This window comes from Podarcis bocagei, assembly GCF_964188305.1.
Source record: "Podarcis bocagei genome assembly, chromosome: 10".
Classification (NCBI taxonomy): Eukaryota; Metazoa; Chordata; class Lepidosauria; order Squamata; family Lacertidae; genus Podarcis; species Podarcis bocagei.
The window spans coordinates 76,391,295-76,415,423 of NC_138135.1; the positions used below are offsets into that span (position 1 = coordinate 76,391,295).

The following is a 24,129-nucleotide window of genomic DNA, read 5'->3' on the forward strand; positions in this document are numbered from 1 at the left end:
TCTTCTTGACCCCATGGACCAGAGCATGCCAGGCACTCCTGTCTTCCACTCACTGGCGGAGGAAGAGGATTGGGGGGGAGCGCACCGCCCCGTGACGCCCCAGGACGTGTGTCACGCCCCTGGGATGCACGCCAGACCCGGCCCTGCCTGCTCTCCGCCCCCCCCCCGGTGTTGGAGCATGAAGCTCCGCCACTGCTTCCACTGCCTCCCGCAGTTTGGTCAAACTCATGCTGGTAGCTTCAAGAACACTGTCCCACCATCTCGTCCTCTGTCGTTCCCTTCTCCTTGTGCCCTCAATCTTTCCCAACATCAGGGTCTTTTCCAGGGAGTCTTCTCTTCTCATGAGATGGCCAAAGTCTTGGAGCCTCAACTTCAGGATCTGTCCTTCCAGTGAGCACTCAGGGCTGATTTCTTTCAGAATGGATGCGTTTGATCTTCTTGCAGTCCAGGGGACTCTCAAGAGTCTCCTCCAGCACCATAATTCAAAAGCATCAATTATTCGGCGATCAACCTTCTTGATGGTCCAGCTCTCACTTCCATAATTCATTACTGGGAAAACCAAAGCTTTAACTATATGGACCTTTGCTGGCAAGATGATGTCTCTGCTTTTTAAGATGCTGTCTAGGTTTGTCATCACTTTTCTCCCAAGAAGCAGGCGTCTTTTAATTTCGTGGCTGCTGTCACCATCTGCAGTGATCATGGAGCCCAGGAAAGTAAAATCTCTCACTGCCTCCATTTCTTCCCCTTCTATTTGCCAGGAGGTGATGGGACCAGTGGCCATGATCTTAGTTTTTTTGATGTTGAGCTTCAGACCATATTTTGTGCTCTCCTCTTTCACTAAGAGGTTTTTTAATTCCTCCTCACTTTCTGCCATCAATGTTGTCTCATCTGCATATCTGAGGTTGTTGATATTTCTTCTGGCAGTCTTAATTCCGGCTTGGGATTCATCCAGCCCAGCCTTTCACATGATGAATTCTGCATATAAGTTAAATAAGCAGGGAGACAGTATATAGCCTTGTCGTACTCCTTTCCCAATTTCGAACCAATCTGTTATTCCATATCCAGTTCTAACTGTAGCTTCTTGTCCCATCTAGAGATTTCTCAGGAGACAGATGAGGTGATCAGGCACTCCCATTTCTTTAAGAACTTGGCATAGAACATCACAAATATAACACAAATCATCTAGAATAATTTACAAATCATCACTAAAACAATTACAATCTATGAAACATTATTAGCAGAACAACTAAAAAAAAAAAAGTTTAACAGCACAATTACAATAAAAGTAATAGGATTCACAAAGTACTACAGCATTCATAATCTATAAAACAACACAAACAACATTAACAAAATAGCAACCAAAAAAGGAACTAAGCACTGTCCTTAAGTTGAGGTCTCCATATTTCCACAATTTTAAATAATTGCAAATCAATTCCCCAAATGCATTTTATATGTTAATTTCTCTAATGTATGCATCTATGTGCATGCTTCACCCTAGTTTTATACACATTATGTTACTGGAGAAATATAATTTGGAGAAGTGTGAATTTTGAGGGATTGGTTGACGCATAGTTTTGGAAAGTTCGAATTCGGTAGGTTTGCATTTAAATGTGGGCCGTATAAAATTTCTCCCACATCCGTAGTATAGATGCACATTTAGGTCTCAGATAAACTAAAGATGGTGGGTACCTGTGGTCTCATTGGCACCGTGAGCTTTGCAACCTGTCCAGAAGTGCTGTAAGCAAAGTTTAAAGAAACGTTTAGGCTTGAAAAAGGAGGCAGCGCAGGAGACCTGGGTCCCAGTGCAAGTGGCCCAGGACTCAGCCCCCAACATACCTAATTTTTGTCAGAGCAGCCATCCTGCTTGTCTCATTGTTCTTCGGTGTGCATGTCCCCAAGAGAACTGCAGAGGTAGTCTTCACCTCAGCTTTAAGGTGTTGGAGATTACAAATCCTATCAATTTAAATTAAAGACTTAAGGAAAATTCTAGGAGGGATTCTGTCTCTGGAAGACACTGTTCATGCTTCACTAGCCAGAGTCATTTAACATTGCAAATTATGAAAGCAGAATTGTTAACTGTTTTTGACTAGGAGTTAATCTATCTGTTCCCCAAAGAATCCAAGCATGTCAAGCTCTGGCTGCATGGTAGATTCCCTCCCCCCAAGCAAAATGTCTAGGGATATAATTATTCATTGCTGTTTCTGCAAACATAAAATGACAGAGAGGAGGGGAAGTCCAAGCCCATTTGTATGTAGAGCTCTAAGTGCAAACCCCAACAGTTTCAGAGTTTTTGAGAAATGGAAGGAGCTGCGTTGTCAGGTGAAGGGTGTCTATCTCCTGAACCAAGCAAGGGAGCAGAAATTTCAGGAGCCAGGCAGACATTTTTGGAACTTGGAAAGAGGATACTTAAAATTGAGGGGAGCATTCCTGTTCCTTCTTCACTCTCTTAACCAGGATTTTAACCTACCTGGATAAAGGAATGGGAGAGAAATACCTGTAACTTTTACCACTTTTCTTTGCTACTTCAGTAGCTCAGTTGGTAGAGCAAAAGACTCTTAATCTCAGGGTGGTGGGTTCAAGCCACTCGTTGGGCAAAAAGTTCCCTGCATCGCAGGAGGTTGGACTGGATAAGCCTTGTGGTCCCTGGCAACTCCACAGGTCTATGATTCTGACTCCTAGAGCAGCCAGCCCTGCCTTTAGGGAGCAGGCATTACATGGTCTAATCCTATGACTCTTCCACCACTGCATAAACCAAACAAGTATCACCCAAGAAACATTGTAATTTGCCACTGGCTCTCTGTTTCCCTGTTAACCCTTCTCCTTTTGATGGTATTTTTCCATATGAGATGTTTAGCCATGTCAGTGTGGCTAGACTTGCACATTGTTAAAAGGCTTCACAATGCAAATTGCTGCCCTGTTAGCATTAACTGTACTCTGAGCAATTAGTAATGGCCTCCCAGTGTGTGCCTCCATTTACTCCCTCTCTTGTGAATATCTCAGTGGCAGAGAGGCGGTGTTACTTACATTCCACTGCCAGGTCCCAGATGGAAATATTGTCTCTAGAGAGAGTCCCAGCAGAGAGTAAAAATCACAAAACATGCAGTAAAGAAAGCGTAGAAATATAGGCTGTTTGACCTTTAAATAACCTGTTCTAGGTTGTTTCCAAAGTTCCCCACTTCCCTTACCATAGAAAGAAGCCACACATTTGGTAAGTTAAAAATGGTTTTCTTACAAACTCTTCAAAGGTCAGATTCATGTGCTTTTCCATACAGCAACAAGAAAAGACAGGAATATAACTTAGGTTCCAAAAGGGCAAATGTTTCTAATTTATTTGTACAGAAACACAAACATGACTTGCTTAAGACAAATGGTCTGAGCTTGGAACACCCAGCTTAGTCATGTGCAATCTAGCTGAGATTCCTGCATTGCAGGGGGTTGGATTATATGACCCTCAGGGTCTCTTCCAAGTCTACAGTCGTATGATTCTATAATTCTATGGTAGGGGTTACATGGTGGAAGTGAAAGAACAGAGTTGGTTCTTTCTCTCAAGGTGAGCAGGTGTGACTCAGCTAAGCCTGTCAGGACAGCTTGCTCTATGGTCTTAACCCCTTCATGGATTAATTAGAGCATGTTGGTTATATGAAGCTGAATTTATCCCACAAAGGTGTCAATTCCATCCCCTGAAATTGCACCCCCATATCTTGAGAACCCAAGTCCCCAGAGTATATGTTTGTCATCTCTTCAACTTTTGCAATAGGAAAGTGCTAATATGAGAAAATATTATTGTTAGATGTGAGTTAACACAGCTATCCTGAGGTTGCCCTGAGACAATTTCTACCCAGAGACTGGATCTTGATAAAGAAATGCTAATAGTCTGGGATGTTCGGATGATGTTTCCATGGTAACTCATTGTTAGAGCTCTTCCTTAAGCCTTCTGAAAGGAGCAAAAGCAAATTTCCTTATTTCCACCTTGCAAGCTAACAAATCATGATTATCTAGGTGTTTGTGAAGGCAATCTTTTGAGTGGGACTAAGACGCAGAGGAGGAGACAGAGGGAGCTTAGGGGTTCTGCAAGCTGACAGTATTTCAAGAGGCAGCCTGGCTGTCTCTAGAGATCTGGTGTAAGAGCAAAGGACATTGGCTGGCTGTTGGGAGTGCTGAAGCTGTGCTTCCACCTCTGTTCAGCTTGTATCTGAACTCAAAGCACCACAAACCTCCAAGAACCTTCTCAGAAAGGAAATCAAACCTGGGTAAGTGCTGCACGCCTGGTACGCCTCACTGTTCCACTGATGAGTGTAACAATATGATTTATCTTCCCCTTCCTGTGGTCTTGATGCTATGAACAGCTTTTTGGAACACCTTTTTTCCCTTTCAAAATCTGTGGGGGTTTTATACACATGCTTTTAGTTAGGAATGTTTTTAAAATATTTGATCAGATCGGCAATGTATGTTGCTGTGACACATTAATTAAGGCCACACCTCTGGATTGCTCATGGCACTCTTGCAATAAAAAGATCTGGACAGGCAAAGAAACATCATGTGCTTAATACTGGAATCCCAAACACCCATTGAGTTCATATTTAAAAAAATAGGCTTTTGTATAACAGGAAGAACTAGTGTAGAGGAATGCTGGATTGATACAAATACATCACACATAAAAATCATTTTCTCAGTAAGGTACTTTTCACAATGTAGATCTAGCTAAATTCCTGGCTGCAGGGCACTACTAATGGGGTTGGGGGTTACTATTTTGTGTCTCTTTCTTCATTCTTGGTATATGACGCCTACTTCATAACAACTGCCAACTCTTAAAGAGAACTCTGTTGTTGGCATCTGTCTGTTTCAGGAGACAGTGGAGGAGTGCGCCTTTGGGGGTGAAGGCAAACCTTTAGAGAGTTACAGCACCTGCTTTGGCTATAGAGGCTGATACAGGAGAGACATGTTTTGTTGCATCTGGGGCAGATAAAGGCGTCCGGTTTCACTGATGCAGGAATAAATGGCATTTATTCTCTCTCGGTTCCTCCCAGCAGTCATTTCTCCTCTGGTCACTGCTGTGGATGCATGACCTGACTGCCTGTCTCCAGGTACTGCAGTTGACTGACGGAGACTGAAGCTCCTCTCTGTAGATCACATCCTTGGGGATCCTGTTCCAGAGTATGCTCCACTCACTGCACTTCCAAATCTAGCTGCTTAGGTGGCTCAGGCAGCTGCTAGGCACTTTTGGCTCAGGCAGGCCAGGGTTCTTGCTGGCACGAAAGCTACAACCACTTGCTGTTACTGCTTTGCTTTAACTCTGAAAACTTTCCCCAAAGAGAACACCACAGGACTGGCAGTGAACTCAGCCATTGAGGCGCCACTTTTGGATTCACGGGGTCAATGAGGATGCCAGAACAGTAAGGAGACGACCTGGTTTGGGGGGGGGGTCACAATCCATTCCATTGCTACTTCAGCACCCTCATTGGCATCTGAGTGCCATAGCTGAACTCCCTGCCATGCTGGTTGCATTATTCATGGGAAAGTTTTCAAAGTTAAGTAAAACAGCAGGGCGGCTGAAGCCTCAGCTCCTAGGCAGCTCCCCCTTGGGCTCCATAGCTCACTACCACTTCTGGTCTACAGAAGAGGGGGGAACAGGCTTATGCCTGGTCGTCTGGTGTCGATGGGGCTCATGGAAGAGATGCAAGCAAGAGAGAGAGCGTGTGGTGGTTGTTGTTTTTTTTAAAAGGCTTGAAACCTTGTTTTGCTTTGGTTCAGGCACTTAATATTGGTAGAGCGCATAAGCACTTTAACATCTTATTTGACATGTAGCCATTGTTAACTGTTCCTAGAATCATAGAGTTGGAAGAGACCCCCAAAGGTCATCTAGTTGTTGTTGTTGTTAGAATTATACCCCACACTTTCCTGCGAAAGGATCCTGGGGTGTGGAATGGTAGTTTAAGCATTAGTTTGCATCTTTGCTTTGCTTTCGCTTTTGTGCCAGACCGCAGCAAAAGGAACACTAGGTTGTGCTGTTTCCTCAAATTCCTGCCTGCGCACAGCTTTGCTCTTTGGCTTGCTGCTTTCTACAAAGCTTCAGTGGAGTTCTCTGCCTGAAGTGTTTACTGTTCAGTGGCACACAGGGAAATGAATTGCATCTGCTGATTGGAAGCTTTCAAGGAAAGAAGCAAGTATATTGGGCAACTCCACGCTTGCATATGAATATTTTTCTTTTCACTTGGCTGAGCATCACCGATAAACTGAAGCATTGTATGGATATGGGATTATCAGTAGAAACAAAGAGTTAGGCTACTGTACTTTGTTTTAATTAGGTCTATTGTGTCTAGCAAGGGTTCCAGTGGTAAAGATAACTTGAGAGATGCTCAGAGGAAGGATTTCTGAAAGAAAACCAGATTTTTATGCTAATAAGAATGCTTTCTAGCAGTATAGTGTGTTGGAAATTGAAAACTTGCTTATTTCTTTTTTTTAAAAAAATTGCTTGAGGCTGAGCATTTAGTAAACCAGAACAAAGCAAGACACAGTATCTCAGAAGGAAAGGAGCACAGATAAATGGCTGCCACTATATCCTTCAGAAAAAGCAAAGAACGCCTCACCCCCAGCTGCATAATCTGTAGAAAAGGGGAGCTTTGTATTACTGCTCTTAGTGAGAGCTTTTATACCCCTCTGATCTGTTAATTAGAGATATCAGACCCTTAGTTATGGATATCAGGACATAGCTGAGTGTATCATGCATGCTTGCAGTACTCCAAAACTGTAAATAGAAGTGTTTTGCAGCTGATATGCTGTGAAAATCATTGCTTGAAATATGTAGCAAACACGAGCACAGCAATTGTTGACTCTGCTTGAAACTGCTGGATGCGTGTGCTTTTCTGTCTGAAAACAGAAGACAGCATAGATATTTTGTACTGTTATACTTCCACCTTACTCTTAAGTATTTTCACCTTTTTTCTGCCTGTGACATTGTATTTCTAGAATTTTATCTGCTGAATTCTAAATGGCAGGATGGGTCACCAGTCACCATATGCGCCAACTCCTAGGGGCCAAGGCAGTTTGTCCCCCCCTTTTTTTAAAGGTGACTGGGCCCCCTCGATGTTCAGAGGGCATTCAGTTCTGCCCCCTGGCTCCTTGTGACATCACACGCATGACACCAAGCCATCGCATTGGGCCCCCTCAATCAACTTGAGAAGACGGTGCCTCTGCCACTGACCTTCCAAATGTTGCTAGACTCCAGCTCCCATCATGGCCAGTGCTCAGGGCAGGGGGTGATAGAAGCTGTAGTCAAGCAACATCAGGGAACAATTATCCAATGCAAGTGATGGCGCAGCTGCTGCTGTGATCTTAATGGTTGTGTAAAACAGAGGTTTTTGCGTGCCAAGGCCCTGTGACCCAGTTGCTCCCTAGGTGATGAAAATAACCATGTGAGATAGCAGAATATAGGTTCTGGGTTCAAATAGGCCACAACTTTATTGAATACAGATGTAAACAGTTTGGCATGGGCATTGGGTGAAGACGTTTAATTAACTCCAGCCCGTCTGCAGGGAGTATATCTAAGGGTAAGCTATAACATGGGGCCCCCCTATGACTTACATCAAAAGGGGTACCCCACGAGGGTCTACACTGGAGGAGTTCTATGGCCCTAGCCCTTGTTTGGGCATTGCACAGAAGCCACTCCTCACGGATCCCTTTAATGGGGTACCCTTAACCAAGGTGGGGAGGCGGAGGCTACAACCTCCCCTCCAGCCAAGACTAAGGCTTAGCTAATGCCTGACCTCACAAAGTTGTGACAATAGCTATGAGGCAGGTGAAAGCCAAATGGCTGGTGCCAATTTGCCAAGTGGAAAAATTCTTGCCTGGCTCCGAATATGGCAGCAAACAATGTCCATAGCAAGGTCTTAGCATGAAAGAAAAGCATATGAAAAAGGGGAGGGGGGAGGGAGATCCATCAGAAAAAAATCTGAGGAGGAGTTCTGGGCTCACCTCAACTGGCTTGTTGGGCCCACCCCCTGGGGAATTCCTGGACCCAGGCCTGCCTGTCACAGGCCTGCAGTCCTTCTCAGCCAGCTGCTGAATCTCTGACCAGACCCGTGGCCAGGTGGCAATGTCATCTGACCATTTAAGTTAAGTGGACTTGGAAGGTGCAGTTTGTTATGTGGGGCTGAAAAAGCTGCTTCTCCTGAAATGTACACAATCGTTACCACTAGAAGAACATTGAGGGCCTAAGGGTCAGCTTAAAATGGACACATGGCAACAAATTTCTTATTGCAAGAACAAAGTGACCCCCAAGGGAGGCACGTCTTACAGTTAGCAACTACTCTCCATGACAAGTGATCCCGAGAATACACACATGCCTTCACACAGACACCGTGGTGCTTGTGTGCTTCACCTCTTTAGGGTGGTGATATATGAATGGTCCTGTTTATATGCTGCCACAGCTGCACAGCTGCTGCCCCCCCCCCACCCAGCGCTCTGTGGTGGGTCTCCATACAGCTTCCCACTGTGTATGTAAGCCTTCCATTGTAAGGCTCTGCCATACAGAAAACTGCCACGCCAGCACCAGCCCCCTCCAGGAGAAGACACAGCAGGTGCCTTAAAGCTGCCTTATCATGGGTTGGGGCTCATCCAGACTTCCTTTTGTGCCACTTTTCTTTGTTTTGCTCCAGCACTTTCTCCACAAAAAGCCCTCTAATTCAGCATTAAAGAGCAGGTTTTCATGGGGGAAGCACCCGGGCAAAAGAAACAAGCAATATCCACACACGGTGTTTTAAAGCGTGGGGGTGTGCCTAGGAACCATGGGGCAAAAGGTAAGTGGGGATGAGCCCCTAGTCTATCTGGCTAAAAATTTCTGGTCAAGTGGTGGGCATCCTTTTTTTGTGTCAAGGGCCACATTCCCTCATGGGTACTCTGTCAGGGGCCATATTACAGCTGGGGGGGGGGGCCCTGAAGTCAGTGGTTTCTGTCTTTCTGCCACTCCTTTTATTTCACCCCTTTGGCCACCCACTTCTCCCTCCCTGTCAGTGGGCTGCCAGAAGTCTCAGCTGCTCGCTTGCTGGGGGCTTCTGGAAATTGACCAAGGGCTGCATAAAATTAGGACAAGGGTCACAGTTTGCCCACCTCTGGTTCACACGGACTGGCAGCCTGACCTAGAGATGCTAAGGATTGATCCGGCAACCTTCCACATTCAAAGCATGTACAGTGGTACCTCGGGTTAAGTACTTAATTCGTTCCGGAGGTCCATACTTAACCTGAAACTGTTCTTAACCTGAAGCACCACTTTAGCTGATGGGGCCTCCTGCTGCTGCCGAGCCGCCAGAGCACAATTTCTGTTCTCATCCTGAAGCAAAGTTCTTAACCTGAGGTACTATTTCTGGGTTAGCAGAGTCTGTAACCTGAAGTGTATGTAACCCGAGGTACCACTGTACAGAACCACTGAGCTGCAGCTCTCCCCAAAGGTCTTGCTGTTTATACCTTGTGGACATCAGCATGTAGCTCCTGATATGCTGGGGCCAACCACAGCCACACGACCAATTTCCTCACGGCCTGGTGAATTTCTGAACTTGTTTGGTGGTGATTAAAATTAATTATTGTAAGAGAAAAATATGGACCTGGAAAGCACTTTGTCCGCTGGAAAGTAGCACAGAAGTGACTGGTGTATGTGGTGACCTGCAGCACAGCATCAATCGATTTCCATGTTTGACACTGCTTGATTCCTATCTAAGGTGGCTGATTTCAAATGTCCCAATGGTTTTACACTAATTTTGTGAAAACATTCAGCCATACAGTACAATTGGATAGTACGATTGCCTGAATCACTTTTGGCCTCCTTAGGAAGTGGTGATGCTAAAAATACTTGCCTTAAGCTTAGTCCCCTGTTATTCTTCATCTGGGCCATTATTCCCGCAGTCATAAATGGCTATATCTTTCAGCTTGAGAAATGAGAGTAAAACCACCTTCTCCATTTCAGCCACCTGCAAAGACTCGATTACAACATTCAGTTCAGAGTTAAAACCAATTGGCTTCTGGCATCTTGTACCCCATTAAAATTTGGCTGCCAATTTGATTCTGCTTCTAAATGTAAAGTAGAGGACTGACTGGCTAGGCGGCTTTCAACTGAGCACAAGCTTCCAGCACATGCAGTGAGGGAATATCTCTTGCTGGCTTTCAACTGGCAGCATCTGGAGCAGTGCTGTGACCTTCTGCCAACCACACCTGTGAGCAGAGGCCTTCTGGGAACGGGAGGGAGCTGATGAATGATGATGAGCATTCCTGGGCTCTGAGAAAGCGACATCCTCTGTTTACAGAGAAACATATTTCTCCTGGCACGTCAAAAACCTTTGCATTTTGAAATGGCAGGCTGGCTAGCCAGAAAGGTATCTCGGGCACATTAGTATTCTGAACTCTGCTCAAGACTAAAGACTGAACAGGAAAAGAGTCTGCAGAACACCTGCCCACAAAAGCGTGACAATTTGCAAGTCCTGTAAATATTAGGCTGCGCCTATTTCCATTTGTGGCTATCACTGTAATGTAATCATAGGGTACATTTCTGCACATGTTTTAGTGATGAAGCAAGTCTTGTGGGTGCATTTAACACAAAGGCCAACTTCCTATCTCAAAATCTAAAAGGTGAATCAGAATCTGGGCTTCAGTCTAGGAAGGCTGTGTGTGTTTGAAGGGAGAGTTTAAAGGAGAGCCATGCTGGATGAGGCAAAGACCCATCTAGTCCAGCCTTATGTTATCAGAGTGACCAACCAGATGCCCATGGGAATCTGAGAAGTAGGACATGGCAAGGCCAATAGCACTCTCCCCATTTGTGGTTCTGAGCAGCTGTTATGGCCAAGTGTGGAGACCATGGACCTTTAGTTTGGTCCAACAAGCCACTTCTGTTGCCCTTGAAAAAGCCAGTCAGGCTGTGGAGACTCGTGGCCAATTGGCTGGATCTCTGACACATACACCCAAGAGGACTGAGGGGGCAGCCTTTTTGATGAGAGAAGTGGGGGTGAGCAGCTGGAAATGAAACAGGAGGGGCAGGAGTGGCAATGCTTTTAGGATGTTAGCCAAACGTAGCAATGTATGCATATATCCTTGTTTATTTAAAGCATTGTGACAACATAGGCTGTTGGAGAAGGAGGGTTCTCTGGAGGCAGGGCAGGCAATAGGCAAAACTTGATTTTCTGCAAGTCACCATGCAGGAGGATTATTTGATTTCACTGCCTTCAGCTTCCTTTTCACATCTGCACTGGAGTCTGGCAAGTTCAAACCAACAGCGTTATCAGACACCTCTGTGATCAGTCGATGCCTGTGTTGTGCTATTTCATGACTGGGTAGCTTCAAAATCTAAAATTGTCAACCAGGAACCCAAAATAACAGTGTAACAATAAATACACCTCTTATACAGAAGCTTTTGAATTATGCATAGAAGTCTGGAACAAAAATATCAAAATTATCCCCACCTCCAGGTCTTAAAAAAAAAAAATAGCAACATGAACATTCTTCTTGTTTTTGTACTTCTCTTTGTACTTGCTGTGTGCTGTAATGTTGTACAGCTATTGTCATTGACCAGACCAAGGGCCCCATCCTATACTGAAGATCTGCTGGCTGATGAGATACACAGTTTCAGACAAGGTGGTGCCTTCCAGATTTTGCTGGATGACCCTTGCATCATTCCTGACCAGTGGCCACAATGGCTGGTGGGGCTGATAAGAATTGGAAACTGTTGTTATCTGCAGGACACCATGTTGGTTATCCCCTCTACACAGCTGGAATGCAAGATATGCCACCACTGCCAAAAATACAATAGTGGAACATTCCAGATACACTGCCAAGCCTAAGGGGCAATACATGTGCTTCTCTTCCATCTACAGATCCACTGTCCAAGACACAGGACCCTTGGAACTGGGGCAGCTGATTGACTTTCAGGATATACATTCCATATCAGGATGCTGATCAATAGAGGCTTTGAATGTGCTCCATGCAATACGTCTTTGTTGTCAAGTTTTCCACTTATTCCCCCACTCTAATTTTAGCTAGCTTCAAAATGGGACTCAGAGGGGCGGGGCAGTAGAAATGTCAGAGAATTATGATGGAAACAGAAATGAGAGTAGAAATTGCCAATGTTTGCTTATTTGCCCCATGTACGAAACAAAAGTAAATCTAGCAAATGCAATCGGTGTTTGCTGTTGTTTGTTCTCAGTTTGCAGATGATATGTAGTGATGACTTTTCCCCATTTGCATTTCATTTGCTTTGCATGGAAATGAATAGCCTTTGCAGTCAAATGAATGGTGTGAAATGACGTAATTAATTATTTGAAATTCCACCATAGTGGACAGCAAGACGATTAGAGCCCAAACTGCAGCAGAATGGAAATAGCACTGCATGCAATGACTATGGGGTGATACAGTAGATCCCTATGGGGCAGGAAGCTTGATGAGCTCAGAGGAAGTGACCCCTTCTCTATGCTCAAGCATAAACCTGAGGGGTTAGGCCTCTCAGGATACACAAGTGGTTCAGGTGCTGCTGCAGAAGTAGCCGCTGGAGAGGGAAAAGGAATGAGGAAGGACGGGGGAAATGATTCCTGCTGGTATTCTGCCAGGCAGGCTGGCTTATGTCATGCCTGGCCCAGGCTGGAGCCAGGATGACTCCTCCTTGGACCCCAGCATTGCCCCAGATATCTCCAGCATCTCCAAAGTGTTGCCAGGCCCGTCTGCAGTACAGGACCCATGAATGAGTTTTCTGACTCACTTCTGGGAGCTCCTTGACCTGTGAAATCAGAGGATGGGGTCAAACTGCACCCCAGCCCCACATCAGGCAGTGCAGGCACAGGTACTTTTTGTGGTAAGGAAACTGAGGTAAGAATGCACTTGGAAGTGTGGCAGCACCATATAACCCCCCCCCCCAAAAAAAAAACCCAATCTGGATGAATGCTCAATAAGCAGGCCATCTGGAAGCACAGTGTGCATAGGATTGCAACCTTTGAAATATAATTGTTTAGACAGGGTTTCCTTTCCCAAAAAGGTGGGGTATGGTGGCATATTATCTCCATATACACTTCACATCCCATTGATACTTTCCCTTAACCATAAAAAGGCAAACAACATAAAGGGCACTTTTAAGTGACATGGAAAAATGGTTGGGAGCGTTCCTTTGAAAGGATGGCCTTTTACTTTATTTGACGGCCTTTTGATGTGGTTTTCGTTCCATGAGCAAAAGGCAGCATAGCCGAACTTGTCATTTCAGCTGATGAAGCAGAGTCTATGCCAGGGCCATGTTGAAATGAACCCTGGATGCTGGTCAAGCACTGAAAATAGACTTGCCTGACCTGATTTCTAGGTTTATGACCTGATTTATTTCTCTAATGGTGTATACTTTCTCTACCCAAGAGGAACGTCAAGTGTAAAATGGGGCTGCTCAGCCAAGCTTGGAACATGATTTTTGTGGCGAGGCTGAAAAGGTGAGGCTGAGGGGAAATTTCAGAAAACAGGAAATTTGTGAAGCTAACAGGAGCCTGAACCTGCAGTGACCTGTTTGCTTGTGGTGTATTGCGTTCCTTTTAAACTTCTGCTCTTAGTGTTTCTGGGGACTAAGATTTTCTCAGCCACCATTGTCTCTCTTCTTTCACTCCATGTCACAAAGCATTACATCCAAAGCTGTCATATATTTAGTCAGTCTGAGCCAGTTTTGTCTGCTGGGATTGGCTGTTGCCCCGAGACAGAGCTCTGTCCCAGCCCTCTTCCCTGTTGCCCAAAATGCCAGGAACTGAACCTGAGATGGTAGGTTTGCACAGCATCTGCTTTCCCTCTGAGCTATGGTGGCTTCTTCCTTCATGTTTCCTTCACTTGAGAGGCATCCTTCATTCTAGTCAAACAGTTCTGCTTCATTCCCCCCTCGCCATCTTCACATGCTCTCTAATCTACTTCTGCCTCCCAGCCTGCAGGCATCCTCATTAGGGATATCCAAGTATTTGAGTAGGGATGCTGACAGAAGCTTGGGCCCCAGTTAAACGTGAAAGCACAATTGAGGTGTACCTTGATCCTGCGAGCTGCTGCCAGGTCTACCTTCCTTGGTTCAAAGAGCCCAGAATCTTACCTTGGAGCACAGCGGGGACGAGGCTCCTCAGACCTCAGCGGAGAGTCTTTTTCACTGGCAAGTGCAACTACCAGTCCCAGAATCCTGATATGAAGCTGATGTTCTCTGCAACTTTTCCATCACAGAGCCCCAGAATTCATGGTAGTAAACAAGTGGGAGACGTGGTGAGGAAGAGAAGCAGAAGCAGGAGGAAAATCTGGTGAGGAGGTAGATTCCTTGAGGGAGTTGGGCCCACGGAGGGCCTCTTGCACAACAGCCCTTCGAAACCTAGACCTGGCATTGCACCCAGATTGTTTTCTGCCCTGTTCTCTTTCTCTTTTGTGTCACATCGCCCTTCTGGAATTCTTAACTCTTAGGGTTAGCTTGTGAGTTTAAAAAAAATTCTATGAAGTACTTGGGACTGAGATTTCTCTCTGTCTCTCAGAAGTGCTGCATAAATTTGCTGTGGTTGTTCTTACATATTTGTTTCAATTGTATCTCTCCCTTTTTCATCTCTTCCATGAAGCAGGTGATATTTGACACAGCATGCTTTGTTTATATATTTCATATAATTTATATACCATGATTGTTGGGAGAAAAAACCCTCAAAGCAGTTTATCTGTTTAATCACATCCATTCCTAAGGATTTTTAAATGGTGCACAATCTGCCCAGAATGTGAGCCCTAGAGCTTTTTAGAAATGTTGCTCTGAACTTGCTTCTTTCTTGTGGAAAAACCTCCAGCCACTTTGGATACTTCTGAAACGCTGCCAGTTAAAGGAAGAGATACAACAATAACAGCTTTTGAGTGTGTGGTCGTGTTACGGATGTCATCGTATTTGAATGCTTGCTATCCAGATTTTGTTATTGCCGGCTTTTGCTCTTGCTTTCATGCATAAAAAACTGCTCATGCAGGAAAGCCCTGAGATACACAGCAATAAATATTCTTTATATGTATTTATTTATTTAGATTTAAATTTTGGATGTACTAAAGGAATGTTTCATTTCATCTAGCATAAAATGCATTTTCCAGTTCCATTGCTTGAGTACATTGTTAGCAAATCTAGAAGCATCTTGTCCTCAGAATGCAGCCTGTTCATGTAGACAACTTAATGTAGATACCTTAATTGACTTCAGAAAAGGCATCCTTATTGGATACTAGCTTTGATGAGTGCTGCTTTTCATTCATGTCACTTCCCTGTAGGTATCTGATGTCAACCACTTCTCAGGCTCTTCTTGGTGGCTGCTGCATTTAATGCACTTAGTTTTAAAGCTCTGCTCCGTGTCACTTCTTCTCAGCTCTCGCACTCTTGTGGCTCCTGGAGTTGAACAGGAATGCTGACCCCTGGGCTCAAAAATCACTAAGCCATCAGTCCTGAGTGCCGTGGCTGAATTCATTAGAGGCAGAACTAATCACTATTCCTATTCCTACTGACTCCAGAAGAGTAGCCTTTCCAAAAGACTTATTTAGCTATGTAAAGGTAAACCATTTGCCTCCATTCTCTTTCCTGAGCAAACATACCTGCCAAATCAAATAAAAGGATATTTGGCACTTTCCCAATCTTTTGTCCTCCATGCTTTAGAAAGTATTAAAGTCAAACTAAGAAACCTAGGAAAGAGATAGAGAGATGTCCCTGTTTGCACAGATGTGCATGCAAGCATGTGTCTCCATGTGGGCATAATATTTTGAGGGAGGGGCAGAGTTACATGTGACAAAATGTGATCACGTTTGAGGCTATGCCTGTGGAGGGAGGGGGCTGGTGTGCTACACAACCATAGGCTGGATGGGACCAACAGCAAGAGCCATGAGCCAATGCAAGTATGCATTGTAAGTCCTCAGTGTACTTGGCAAGTGAGCGCCAGGTGCAAAATAGACGAGTGCCAATGAAGTTCTGTGTGCAAAATGGAGGCCAACAGCTGTTGGTTTGTTTATAAGTGGGGGGGGGGGTGCTCCTGGAAGAAAACACTTTTCTCTCCAGGTCTTATTGATGGCCAAATACAGTGGTGCGCATGTGTTGGAAGTTAGCAAATAGATTAGGTGTAAAATAAGACATTATCATGCCTCCACAACTCTTCTTCCTTCCCTGAACAATGGGGGCAAGTCTGTCTTCTATTAATGAGGATAGCTGTTGTCTGCCAATGCTTGATTCTTCTGACATGCTTGCAAATACTTTGCACGGTCACCTATAGATCAAACCTCAATGAGCCAAGGTGTCAAGGGGCATGGCTGCTTCGCCATAAGATCCCAGGGAGGGTTACACCATTAAAGCAACATTAAAAACAATTTAAAACAATCAGTAAAGTGAGAATCAATGCTCAGAGGCTTTAGGACTGTATAACTTGGGGTAATTCCAGCTGTCAAATTTCTCCCCTGATCGTCTTGCTTTGTAGTCGGCCCCAATGCTACCTGTGCCATTCCCAGTTATTCCATTTACTGGAAAGATCAGTATAGGAGTAGCAACAACAACATTATTGAAAACCAGTAATGGTGGATCCAAACCCAATAAGAGCAGGAAACAATTCCGGTTTCTGTCCCATGTTTGCTGTTGCTGTCTCTGGGTAGCCAACCAAAAGTTCTATCTCCCAGCTTTTCAGGGCTTACTGTGGGCAACTGCTTTCTTTTTATTGTCATCTGTTATCTTGTTAGGCAGGGGGCAAAACTGTCAGCATCTCATAGTGCTCTTCTAGGGCTTGTTGCTGCTATAGATTAAACTTTCGGAGAGTCCCCAGCGTGGCCTCCACCTGTCATGTAGTTATGAAAATGACAGCTCTCTTTGTCCAACTCTCTTGTGACTTCAACCTCCCATTTTGTCATCGTATTTTATATCATGGATATAAGACACTTTGGTTTTCAATAACAAAATATGTTCATAGGAACAAGGCTACACCATAGGTACAGAATTGTAATTGTCAGGACTAGGCCATGAGCAGAAGTCTGAGGTGAGCCAAGAGACAGAAGCTGTGGAAGAAACCAGAAGTCAGAACCGAAGGACAAGTCAGCACCACAGAAATCCTGCAGCCATAGGAGCCAACTCCTTTGTGCCTGCATCGCATCATGTGACCGATTATGTGTGGGGTAGGGCTTACCTGCCCCTCCCATATTTTATTCAAGTTGACACCCCTGCCTGGAGGCTAGCTTGAAGAATAAGCTAGAAGTCAGGTCAGGACTGAAGCGCAACCAAGGATACAGGAACTCACCAGACCTCAGGAAGACCTTGTTGTGCAAGCAAGGCTTAGCTGGGAAAGAAAACCTTTTATAATCCTTTCTACTCAGGAAGTTCCAGGTGTCCAGAAGGTTTGTGACATGGGGAAGCTGCACACAGACTCCAGCAGCTGCTGCCCCTGAGCCCCACTTGCAGGATATCACGGCCCATCACACGCAGAAGCAGGGGAGCAGCATCATATGAGGCTCATTATGGATGTGGACACTGGAACCATATACATGGGGTCAGTTGCATGGGTCGCTCCCACCCAGTCCTTGGCTACCTGGGACAGGGATGATTAGGTGGGAAAGATCCACACAATAGGATCTGACCATGTGCTTTTAAGATTTACATGCATTCTGTAATCCCATTGAATTACCCCATGGGCAAACAACTCCCATGCTAGTGTGGAACAGAAACAGGCTAAACAAAAGCAATATATTGTTCGATTACACCATTTCAACATTATCACTGGGACAGCTGGCATCTGTATACTGGATGCATGCAACAGTGTCGGTCTGTGCACAAAGCATTTATGATTCCAGAAATTCTAGAAGGACTTCTAGAATGAGAACAAAGCTGAATCTGGAATGAGGAAGATCTGACCATACATACAGAGAGAGACAGCACTGGCAGGTGGAAGGATCTGTACCCAGGCATAGGAATATACAGGGCCAGATGGCAGAGAGTGATCACATGGGAAGTAGAGATGAAGAGAGGGAATGCAAAGTAGCTTATCAGCATGTAATAACCAACCTGCTGAACTTTGAATGACCGTGCAAATCAGCATGCCAGGATGGAGAAATGGCAACAGGGATTTCATTTGTAATTAGAAAGGAAGTGTATTTGTTTGGTGTTATAAAGGCTTAAAAATCTAATTTCATGCTTTTAGCCATTTGGCTCTTGAGCACAGGTTGCAGCAGTAGAAGAAACCTCACACAGTCCATCTGGACAGCCGGTATCTATGCCAGAAGTGGATCGGCTCCCTTTGATGTAAAACTGCATCATTATTCTAGGACTTGATCCCAGCCCAAATCAACTCCCCCCTCCAACTTCCTTAATTTCAGCTTCAGGGTTAATTCATATGAACATCACAGTATGCAGAGACTGCTTGGTATTGCTGTGTACATTGGCTCTCTGTACATAGTGAGTCATTTGAGTACAGGCTCATGCTACTGTACATAGATCGTGGTTTTAGTAGACGCTGCTGAACCGTATTTTGTGGTTTTCAATGTGTGCAAAAAGGCATACTTCTCTGTGCGGAGTACCTGAAAATGACCAACTTAGCTTGGAGAAGCGCCAATGCTGAACCATATTTATGGACCGAACTGTGTGGAAAAGGCATAGTCCTTTGTGTGGTGCTACTTGTATATAGCCAGCTTAGCTCGAAAAAGAGCCAATGCAAGCAGCAATTTGGCGCACATTTCCAGAGGGCTCTTTTATACAGTTCTTGCTTTGTATAGCTTCCTTCACACTCAGCAGTTTTCCTCTGATGTGTATGTTTTATTAGATAATGTCAAGGGCCCTGTTTCTAGGTGGTTTGACAATGATTCGATATTCTACCATAACCTGGGTACTCAGTCGTGCCACTCTGCCTGTTTGCTACTCTCGCTATCACTTTGAGTAAGCAACCTTGGCTAGATTGGGAATTGACTTTGCATTTACAACTGTTGTCGGCAAATGTTCAAAAGCTTCTCTGTCTTTGGAACATTTCTTGCAGCTTGTATTGTTTGCGTGTGCATGCTGTGCTTTATCATTTTGCCCTCTGGAAATTGTAGCTTGGTCTGCCTTGCACACACCGCATGACAGTCATTTGGAAATCAACCCCATAAATAAATCCAGGAACAAGATAAGGCTTTGGAACTGGGTGGAGGAAAACAACTTGTAAGAAGTTCTCAAGAAGCAATCAAGAGATTTGATTGAGCTGATTAGAAAAGATACTCACCCAACAAAGGACTGTCTAATTGGATAGCCCAGTTATATATTCCACAGAAATAATCAAGTCTAAATGTTTACAACTAAAGAATGTGTCCACAGGCACCTACAAGGCACCTGCTTTGGGGAGATTTGTCTGCTAAATGCTGACAGTGCATGCTCAGAGTTTAATTTAGGATTCCATGTTAGAGAAGAACATCTCAGAGAAATAACACTTGAATTGTAAAAGAAGTGAAGTGGGCCTGATTTGGAGTCAAATCAGATAACCCTGGCAACATCTCTAGGTCAAGCTAGTTTCTGGCTTTTAATGATCAGATTTATATCCACACTGTACATCATCTATGGTATTTGTTTTTGCAACCCTATCCTGGTTACATCCAGGGCATGTGAACTTATCCTATCCTAGTTATATAGGAGATATACGGTGTATATATATAAAGATCTAGAATCTTTATATAAGGCAGCCACATCTTCTGCCCACTGTCACAATGTGACTCCCCTCACTCTGGAAGGGGAAATGTTCATCTGAATATCCTGGCAGGGAAGTTAGTGAGATGGTAGGCTTCCAAGTTCAAATCATGGTTCAAGTTTTCATTCTAAATCCCCAAGTTCAAAAGTTTTCAGTTGGTATTCTGGAGGGAAAAGGCCATCTTTTAACAGCAAAGCAGCTGTGGCTGTTTCTCCCAGATGTGACCATTATGTCCAAATGAATGAGGATGTCACACACCGGTTCAGTTTGAGTCTTGGAGAGAAGGCAGGGAGGGGGCTGAAGAGAGCTGCCATCAATCTGAATAATAGACTGGATGGCAGCAATTTTCTCTTGAACATCTGAGAGATGTCATGAGTTGTGAATCAGCAGGAGGAGACTTTACATCTCAATGTGTTGACAATGTTTACTTGAAAGATCACAATAGGTCACTCAAAGAATAAAATGGAATAGAGTGAAGATCAGTGACAAGTTCTGCAGTACTTTTGCGGTATTCGAATCAAGCCGGAGACAATAAGTCATAAACTTGAAGAAGAGTATGACATGTGGTTCTTTCAGGAAGGCTTTTATTTGTGAATGCCTACTTGATGGTGACAGCCACAACTGGATTCTATGGCAACACCAGCCCCAGAGATCAAAGATGTGTTATGTAAACAGGGCTTTAGTAGATAGTCTTGTTTCTGGGATGAAGTTGAATATTGACAGAAACTGCTTATTGAGTTTGACCAGAGTCAATGATCCCTGATTAAATGCAAAGTACTGGCTGTCAAGTCAACCTTCAAGCTTATTGCTTCCTTTTTTATTCCCACAATGCACAATTCAGTCATAAAAGCCCAAAGGGCTTGACTACATGAACATGCCAGAATAGTCTCTCTCCCCACATTCATGATGGTCTTGCTTCTGTGGTACAAAAATGGGTACAGAAATGGTGTAGGGTTAATTATTGGAGAATGAGAAAAACATTCTTATTTTTGCAGTGTGGTTTGCACTGTGGACATGTGACCAGTTCACACCAGTGAATTTCTCCATACCCAGGTTCATGAATGCAAGGGGGGGGGAATACTGTGACTCAAACAGTATGTTCTTCAAATTAGTAGCCAGGCCTCATGATGATCACAGCTGCTCTGTCCACCAGTTCACACTAACTTTCTGTTGGAGATATATACTGCTATTCCAGTTCTTCTTCTTCTTCTCTAGCATCATAGGCTCAGAAATTTTTGGAGCTAGCTTTTAAGTATGTCACAGTGGATGGCAAAACAGCAAAATATTCCTTGGAGCTAAAACAGAAGCCCCCCTTGTGGTGTATCTTTTGATTTGGCTGTACCTTTTATTTGTAAGACATCCCCTAACATGCTAAGCTTTTTGGGTGAACAAGGAGTGTCTTATGTAGATGGGAGTCTGAAGATTTGAACCCACATCTGCAGTCAGTGCACCCCAGCAACAGATGGTCCAAGCTTTGGATCATCTCTCAATGATCAGCTCACGGCCTACTTAATGTTGGAATCTGAAAAGTGATGAGAAGCAGCCATTGCTTTTTTGTGTGTGGCAAATATTCCCCTCCTGTACTGAAGCCTGTCACAACCTCCATATGGTGAATGTTTCCATGGAGTTCAATGAATAGCTTTAATGAGCTCCCATTCCTCTCAGTTTTTTGTAATGTTATAATTGGGGACACAGAATACGCGCATCTGACCTCTTTGAAGCATTTGCAAACAGACACGTCTTGAGGCTCCTTGACCAGTGGAGCAGACCAACATGGCAGGTGGCTCAAGGAGAGGGGGGGGCACACCAAATGAATGAGGTCATTATATGTTGGGTTGAGGCTTTACTTTACTCTCTGCTCACGACACAGTTTTCACTGTTCGTTGGTTGCTGAAATCTGGAAATTCATTCCGTTTGAATAGAAGGAGGGAAAGAGGGCCTGTCTGTTTGACCAATTCTGTCAAATCAAATCATCAGTCTAAAGTCCTGAGATGACATGGGTTGGCCAGTGGAATTATAATAGGGTTAAAGAGACCGTGAGTCTCTCAGTGCCTCCCTGAATCAAATACCGTGCCATCCTATCAACGGTCCTTTGGAGACAGGGCTGTAACGTATTTATCAACTCTCCATTGTGCATTAAATATTACAAGGAAGCGCTTGTATGCTTTATAAAATTTATTATTGCAATGAAATGTCTCATTTTTGTCTCTCTAGCCAGAGAGTAAAATCCATCTGCAGGTGAGCAAATATATGACTTATTCCAGACAGTATTTCACAAGCATAACAAAAGCAACTTTGATCCTATATCTAGCTCTCTTGTGTTAAATAATGTATATGCACAGGCAGTTAGAAATGAAATGTATGCGAACCATTCATGACTGAAAACTGTGTCTTTTGCTTTGCGTATCTCCGAGTGAAGGAAAGTTCTGGGGACGTCTCTTTGGAGCGCCAGTTTCCATCTCAAGGTACTTTTGTGAGAACAGTTTATTGCTGCTGCTGCTGCTGCTTACTGCATTTTTAAACCACACATCATCCACTGAGATTTGAGGGAGGCTTACAAAATAATCAATAAAAGTGCATATATCACAAAACACACATTAAAGGATTACAAAATAAAAAAATTCCTTCCAGTAGCACCTTAAAGACCAACTAAGTTAGTTCTTGGTATGAGCTTTCGTGTGCATGCACGCTTCTTCAGATACAGTATTGTAAAGGATTACAGTAATTAAAGTAATATAAATATACAAGCTGGGTATGAAGGAGCAAGTAACATTTTGCTCTTTTTTGTGTTCTTATTATTCCATTGCAATGTTGTGTGCTGTGTACCTCTTTGCTTTATTCTTATGAAAGTGCAGTCTATTTTTTTATAAGTAAATAAATAAAAACCCCAACAAATACTGCCAGTAACCCCCCCCCCCCGGTTTTTTCATGCCCAGGGCAAATAAAACAAAAGCTATTTTTCCTTGCTAAATATATTCAATTTGTTTCTACAAGCCTCCACTCAATGGGTGCCCACTGGGTGATAGCTACTAGCCATTAACTGTTATCACTGTTCATTCAGGCAAACCTATTCTAGGTATCCTGTCCAATGCTTTTAGTGTGTGGTCTCCTTTTGGCTTATGCAGGATTGGGTATGTTTGCTTAGAAGATATCTCTTTTAAAGGAGCATGTTCAGAGTTGGCTGCATCATAGACAATTAAATGAGATCTTCAAGGAAGATAATAAGAAAGGATTTAGCTACACAATCTCCAAATTCCAAAAGGAAATTTTAGAGGATAATGCCAAATTATTAAAGGAAGCGTATAATATATTATTTGCCGGGACGCGGGTGGTGCTGAGGGTTAAACCACAGAGCCTAGGGCCTGCCGATCAGAAGGTCGGTGGTTCGAATCCCCACGACGGGGTGAGCTCCCACTGCTTGGTCCCAGCTCCTGCCAACCTAGCAGTTCAAAAGCACGTCAAAGTGCAAGTAGATAAATAAGTACTGCTCCGGCGGGAAGGTAAACGGTTTTGGGGAAAACTGTGGAAAGTGAATTTGAAATTCACTGATTGCATATTGTTGAAAGAGAATTACATGAAAATGATGTATAGATGGTATATTACATGGGCAAAAATGTATAGAATAGGATTAAATAATTGTTGAAAATGTAAAGAGAAGGAAGGCACTTTCTATCACGTGGTGGGAATGTAGAGCAAAAAATTTTGGGGCTGATGACTAATGACTAAATTGAAGGCCAAATTAGGCTCTGGGTTGTAAGTGGGACAAATAGGAGTTTTGGAGGGTCTGTTAAAGTTGGGGGAATTGTCTAAGGCCACTGCCAAGGATTATGGGAGTTGGGGGTCCAATATAAACTGGAGGACCACAGGTTTCACTCTCCTTGGTGTAAGAGAAAGAGTCAATCCCTCTACCGATGCCTCGTTCTCGCCCCTGGTTGCTTTAAAAAAAACAAAAAACGTGTGGAAGACCCTATCATGGAACTCGCAGCATCTTGTCTAGTTTGACCCTAAGACAAAGCTTTCCCCCATGCTCCCATTTGTTTACTGGTAGATGTCGTGGCAAACAGACTTCATCTGCTCACCACCATTGCTGGGGCCACAATATGCCAACCATCTTTAGCTGATACTACTTCAATCCAAAACTCAATGTTTTTTTGTAAAGTGCCATACATATTAGGGGTAAGAACCAATCAGTGCTTTATCAGATAGCCTTGACTTCTCCGCGACCCTTCCCCTCTGCAGGGAGGTGGGACCGATTCGGATGGTCCGCCCCCGCCACTTAATGGATCCAAATGGTTTCCAGAGAGCGGTAGGGGATGCTTTATTCCATGTTGATGGCCTTTCAGCTGATTCCCTGGTGGCCCGCTGGAATGTGGAGTTAACCAGGGCTATTGACTGTTTGGCTCCGAAGCACCCTCTCCGATTGCATGGAGCCCGGACAGCCCCGTGGTTTTCCACGGATCTGAGGGCAATG

General features: G+C 44.1%; 1 protein-coding gene and 2 long non-coding RNA genes across 4 annotated transcripts in view; 1 reads left to right on the forward strand and 2 right to left on the reverse strand.

The window, feature by feature from the left end:
- FRMD4A (FERM domain containing 4A) overlaps positions 1 to 24,129 on the forward strand; it is a 449,083-nt gene that overhangs the window by 102,083 nt on the left and 322,871 nt on the right. The window lies entirely within an intron of this gene.
- LOC308596014 overlaps positions 1,055 to 24,129 on the reverse strand; it is a 39,411-nt gene continuing 16,336 nt past the window's right edge. The window contains exon 3 of the long non-coding RNA XR_014012267.1: positions 1,055 to 1,090. This is a non-coding gene — a long non-coding RNA (uncharacterized lncRNA). The remainder of the gene's footprint in view (positions 1,091 to 24,129) is intronic.
- LOC308596026 lies at positions 16,467 to 18,926 on the reverse strand. Its single transcript, XR_014012277.1, has 2 exons — positions 17,710 to 18,926; positions 16,467 to 17,010 (listed from the first exon to the last, which is right to left on the reverse strand). It is a non-coding gene; the product is annotated as an uncharacterized lncRNA (long non-coding RNA).